This window comes from Buteo buteo, chromosome 13, assembly GCF_964188355.1.
Source record: "Buteo buteo chromosome 13, bButBut1.hap1.1, whole genome shotgun sequence".
NCBI lineage: Eukaryota > Metazoa > Chordata > Aves > Accipitriformes > Accipitridae > Buteo > Buteo buteo.
The window spans coordinates 19,551,565-19,557,919 of record NC_134183.1 but is presented as its reverse complement, the minus strand read 5'-3'; positions in this window follow the sequence as shown (position 1 = coordinate 19,557,919).

The window sequence follows — 6,355 nt, the reverse complement described above, 5'->3', positions numbered from 1 at the left end:
GCCCAGCTCCTGTGTTGCGGCAAGGAATTTCTGTCATCCACGCTAAAACCGGGGGACATAAATGGGGGAAAAAAAGAAAAAACCCAAATGATGTAAGAATGGATCTCAACACCCACCTCCAGCAACTGAAACCAGTGAAGGGAACACTGCATTCCATCAGGACACAGCAATAGCCACGTGGCTGCTCAGCCCCGGCCACAGCAAGCAAAAAAAGAGGGGGGCTTGGCAGGAGAGGTACTTCTGATGGCATTTATGGGCCTCCCAGCAATCGGCAGGAGAAATCTCCTAGTGAAAAGCTAAATGAAACCCGCTAGCAACACCCTGCGATAACCACATGAAAGCCTAATTCCTGCGTGGTGGCCTTTTGTCAGGCACCCGCCAGTGGAGCTTGAAATGTCTCATGCTGCAGCGAAGCAGCCCGGGTTGTGCCCTCACTCCTCCCTAGGCTGCTCCTGGAGAAAACAGGGTGTTTAAGCAGATGTAACAAAGCTGTTGATATCCTAAATTGTTCTTTTACGCTTGGGAAGTGAGACTGTAGCCTCAGCATCAAAGATAACTTCATAATAGCCTTTTAGTGGAAATAACCCTTATTTACAAGAAAGTTCTATCACTAAGCTGAGATGTAAAATAAAAGCAGTAGATATTGCTCATAATGCACTAGAAAAGTTGATTCCATACAGGGCCTTTTTAAAAACTTGCTAAAAGCAGCAATTTCAGGTTAGAAATCATGGAGAAAATCTTGGACCCATTGAAGTCAGCACGAGCAATTTCCTTACCTGTATTATGAAGAACATTTTAGCTTATGAAAGCCCAGCAGATTTTTTGATCTAATTTCTTTTTTATCATTTATTCTATTTGATTACTTTCTGTACATTTCAGTTGGACAGTGCAAGCAGGTTGGTGCCTTTTCTGCTCCTAGTTAATTTAACTGTACCATTCCTATGCCCAAGAACAGGAAAGAAAACTACATGGTCTTTCAATTTCTTAAAAAAAAAAATAATCAAACAAATAAACCCCCAAAACAAAAAGCAGCAAAACCAAATGGTCCTTGTCTCTATCCCCAAACTAGTGATATTAATTCTCTATGTCCTCCTTGTTGCTTTTCTAAAGTGACAAAAACTGGGGGCTTAAATTATCTCATGTTGTTCCTTCAAGCAGGGAAATGCTGACATTCAGAAGGAAACCACTCTCTATTTCAAGTAAGTCACAAACTGTATTTTGGCTGTTTGGTTAACCAGGCTATATCACTTACACTCCTGGGTATTGAAGAGTATTAGAGAATTAAAACAGCATAACAGAGGCTGTGACACTCATTCTTCTCAGACATGCTTCTGTACACTTTTCCTCCAGACTATCAAAAAATAAAAAAGGTAAAAAATAAAATCACAAGTCCAATGATAGATCAGATTTTGACTCTTTCAAGACATTTCTGCAGAGCAATTCTACAAGGTCTATAGTAGAGCCCAGCACAGCCCTACACACATGTAATGTGTAACTCCCTGGTTACTGTACAGCCCACAGCAAAGTAAATCTCTGCCTGCCGTCCTCTTGCCATCACGATGAGTTGTGCCTGCTAAGATGCAAATTCAAACAGCAGGGAGTTGTGATCCTGTGATAGTCCTCCATGACATAGATCTGAGAGTCATCTTCCTTATTGTCTGTCCTGAACTGTTGTGCTACATATTTAGAGCAGCTGTGATGTCCTAAAAGGGGTCTGGAACATGAAGACCATGTCAGGATCACTTAATCTGCCTCACAGAAAGGTTTGGAATCTTAATTAATTAATATTTGGGAAGAGTTCTTTAGCTTTTTGGACAGCATGCCCCACGGAAACTATCTTAAACCAGTCAGGAATCATCTGCCCAAGCAGCCTACAGCTCTCCAAGAGCTTCAGAAGTTTGTGGGAACGTTACACACTTCCTAAAATACTTTTTTTTCCTCCAGAGTTTCATAGCTGCAGCCTATGCTGTCCAGAGAAAAGAAGCAGAAATACTGTGGAGAGTTAGTTATTACAACACCACCACCATTTTAGCCTTGTGGTGTTACCCACCTTTGTTCCTTCCCCTTTCTTTACATTCAAGTACAAGAGCAGAGGCATTGTATTAGAAAAAAATTAGATTCTGTTTTAATTTAGTTAGCACAGGAATGAACCCAGAAGACATGCAATGCTATAGATATATTACATAGTAGATACCTCACATGTCCAACCAAATGGGTCATATAATACACGTTTTGAAGCATCTAAGTAACATATTTTTATCATTTTTTTTTCATTACACTGCAGCCAGAGTCTCATGTTAAGAAAACAAGGAAATACTAAAATCTGTGTGGTTTGGTTGAAAAGTGTTTGCAACCTCAGAGAAGTGAGTAAAAGTTACGTAAAGGCCCAGGCATAAAGTTCTTCTGAGTAAAGCTCACCATCTAGTGGTGGACATCATTTCTGCACATTTCTCTTGGAAAAACTGCAGACAGATGCGATTAAGCTGCTCACAGAAATGAGGAAAACTCACCTCGATAGAGGCAATAAAAATACCTTAATCAGAACTTTTGCATCCTTTGAAATAAATATTTCTGAGGGAGTTTCTAAAAAAGTCTCTTCTGTACCACGTCAAATAAGGCTTCTGTTTTCAAAGGCCTTTTGAGAAGAAAACCAGGTTACTGCTCATGTTTCTAACATCCAAAGGTCACAGAAGGAAGGTGCTTACTCTCAGGGCTGTGCACGTATGGACAGCACAAATGCCTCTGCAGATAGACTCTTGCTTTCAGATTATATATCTGCAAAGATTTATCCAAAGGGGTGCAAATATGACAGGATGGCATATAGGAAATTGATCTTCCTAGGTATCTCTTGCAGAAAAAAAATCCATAAACTGTGAACTCCTGCTGCAGTCAGCGAGGACAGTGGAGACACTGCAGGGACTGTGGAAGCAGCAAAGCATCCCCCCTGCTCTGGAAGCAGAGAGAGGGTCCTCAGTTCCAGCCCGCCGAGAAACATTCCCCCCCCCCCCCCCTCCCCTCTGGTGATATTTTAGCTGGTTTTTGAGGGTTTCCAAGTTTTGTAGAGTCCAGCAAAGGGGATATAGAGAGCTGAAGTCCAGCTTTCCCCAGTATTGGAGAAGTATCTGATATTCATTAAAATAGTAAATGGCTGGTGTTTACTTTATTATCTCTATTATAAATACAGGGTAGCCATGAAAGCCAAAAGGTGAAGATGGGAAATATTGCACTTCTCACTCCTTCCCCATCCACCATGGGGGAATACTCCTACATTGATCTAATTGCAGGAACTGTCTGTAAACAAACATGTGTTTTCAAACTCCCACATAAATAGGCATCACAACATCTTGCACCATTTTAATAACCTATGTTTTCTTTGTGTCAGTCTATCTCAAGAATGTTGGAATCGGAACATTTCCCCAGTGACAGCTTCATCCTTTAAACTCCGCAGATGAGAGAGCGTGCAGAACAATCTGTGCTGAAGCAGGATTAAGAGTTACCAGGGTGACACTTTGTAGTTTGCAGGATGCTGACAATGAGCCTCTCAAAAACATAAGACCTTCACTGGAGCTGAAGAGACCACAGAGACCCAATTTGCCTCTGCTGTCACTGAAGTGGCAATGAAGATTGTCAATTTCCCCTGCCCTTTCCCTCCCTGGATCTTTGCTACTATTGCCTGTGTGTTACAGCTGACTTCCCAGGGGCAGGATGTGGCCTCTGGCGCCTGGGATTTACCTTGGGAAGAGGGATGCTCCATGCCATTGCTTGTCTTGGTTGTGTCGAAGGTCTGCTGCTTTACTTTCTCTTCTGTCAGGCTCTCCTGCAGCCATCTTCAATGGCAGTGACAGCACGAAGTTGTGGCTCCATCACACTTCTTCCCACAAAGAGAAACAACTGCGGCAGCAGGCACCTCTCTTTTTCATTTGCCCATCATTGGTAGAGCGCATTAGGTTTCTTTTCCTTTGTCTGCAGGTGCAAATTAATTCATTAAAGCCTTCAGGGAGGAGGACTCCAATGACTCGTTTGCATTTCAGGTCTCCACATAACTGCTTTGGTCAGGGGATTCTCAATGGCCTACTGAGTTTTGGAACCCAGTTAACAAAACTTCAAAATCTGTTTCAGAAATGGCTTGCCCAAACTTTGTCCAATTCAGGCATTCCCTGTCCTAGACCACAAACTCCTTGCCCAATTGCAGGTCCAGGCCCAGGAATTAACTACTGGCTGTTTAGCAGACAACAGCATATACAACTTTAATGGAGAAGTAGATCCCCCAGCCTGGAAAGCTATCCATCATCTAAAGAGAGGACTATGGTGTTTTTTTCAAGGGAGATAAAAGCAGAAGTTCAGTATCTACTGTGTTTTCAACAACGAAATCATAAAAATTTATGAATAAGGTTGCAGCAAAAAAATTAGTCAAATTCTCAGTAAGAAAAGACATGCAACTGCTAGCTTGACATTTGGCAGGACATCCACAGTGAACCCCAGAAAGCTCATTTAAACCAGCTGCCCTGCTCCTGCCAATGCAGCAGTGTTTCTCTGTGCAGCGCGCTCTTTACTTGGGTTTTTTAGGATAACAGTGACATCAGAGGTAAAAAAAGCCTCGTAAACCACAGGAACTTACCTCTTCCCAGAAGCATAGTGGTTTCCCTCATAAAAGAACAGCAGGTGTTGGAGTGTCACCGAGGGACTTGATTTTGACCACAAAGCCAAGAAAAAGCAAGTGTCTTTAGTAAATCTCAGCTTCTCAGTGACCTCTGACGGAGCAAATCTGCCAAGGCTAAATTGGCTGACTTTTAGGCCAAAGTCAATGATTTATCTGTGTTGGTTGGGCTCAAATCCTAGAGGCTGTATTGAGATTAGAAGGAAATTTACTCAGCAGAGAGCAAAGCAGCAGCAGAAATTTGGCCTTTCTGACAGCAGGGAGATGTGGTGCTGAGGTGGAAGGCTTTGGGAAAGGTGGGAGAGAGCAGAGAAGGGGGTGCAGTGCCCAGAGCAGATCTGCGCCCTGATCCCAGCTTTGCAAGGCTTGTGCCAAATACCAGTCCTTTCCCTGTGTGAGCTTTGGTTGGGAGCGGTCCTGAGAAATAAATGCAGAGGGGGGAGCTGTGCTGCCTTACGCGAAGCAGCAAATGTCTGCAAAACTCCCAGTGCTGTGGCACTGGGGGAAATTTAAAAGTCTGCGTGTGTGTCAGAGAGAGGGAGAGAAAGAATGCCTGGGGAGATGAAAAAGTTTGAAATGAGTCACTCCTCGTCTTTTTGTCTAATTTGGTAGATAGTATGGGGTGGGATGCTCCACTCTTTCCTTGCTGAGCCGCTCGTACATCGCCAGTTTCAGTGCAGTCAATGAAAGGACTTTTCTGGATTTAGCCCATATATGGAGCAAAACAAGGCAGAGGAGAATGGGGCACAGGGATGCGCTGGCTGCAGGCGCTTCTGCTGGGCGGTGAGTCCGGGAGGTGGAATGCTTTTCTGTCGTGCAAAGATTTTATGAGTTGTGATGCAAGCTCAAAACTGGAGGCATTTCAGCATTTCAACGTGAAAGTGGTGTTCTAAAAAGGCATTGGACAGTTTATATTACCTTAAGCCCAGCGACTGTCCGGTAATAGCAGCCGATGGATCACAAACACAACAAATACCTCCTGGGGAGCAGAGTTCCCACGGCGATGTGCTGGAAAAGCGGCCTCAGAGTCAGCCAGTACGGCCCACACCGGGGGATGGGGAACAAGGATGTTGCGAAGGGGCTTCGTGAGAGCGGTGCTGGGCTCCCGGAGCAGGGTCTGCTCCCTAGAGTGAGGTCTGTTCCCAAAGGAGGGTTCGCTCCCTAGGCGGGGTTTACTCTCTAAGCGGGGTCTGTTCCCTAAGTGGGGTTCAATCCCTAAAAGCAGGGTCAGTTCCCTAAGCGGAGTTTGCTCCCTAGATGGGGTTCACTCTCTAAGCGGGGTCTGTTCCCTAAGTGGGGTTTGCTCCCTAGGCGGGGTCTGTTCCCTAAAAGCGGGGTTCGCTCCCTAAAAGCGGGGTCTGTTCCCTAAGCGGGGTTTGCTCCCTAGGTGGGGTCTGTTCCCTAAAAGCGGGGTCTGTTCCCTAAGTGGGGTTCGCTCCCTAAAAGCGGGGTCTGTTCCCTAGGCGGGGGTTCGCTCCCTAGGCGGGTTTCACTCCGTGAGTGAGGTCTGTTCCCTAAGCGGGGTCTGTTCCCTAAAAGCGGGGTCTGTTCCCTAAGAGCGGGGTCTGTTCCCAAAGTGGGGTTCGCTCCCTAGGCAGGGTTCACTCTCTAAGCGAGGTCTGTTCCCTGAGCGGGGTTCGCTCCCTAAAAGCGGGGTTCGCTCCCTAGGCGGGGTCTGTTCCCTAAGAGCGGGGTCTG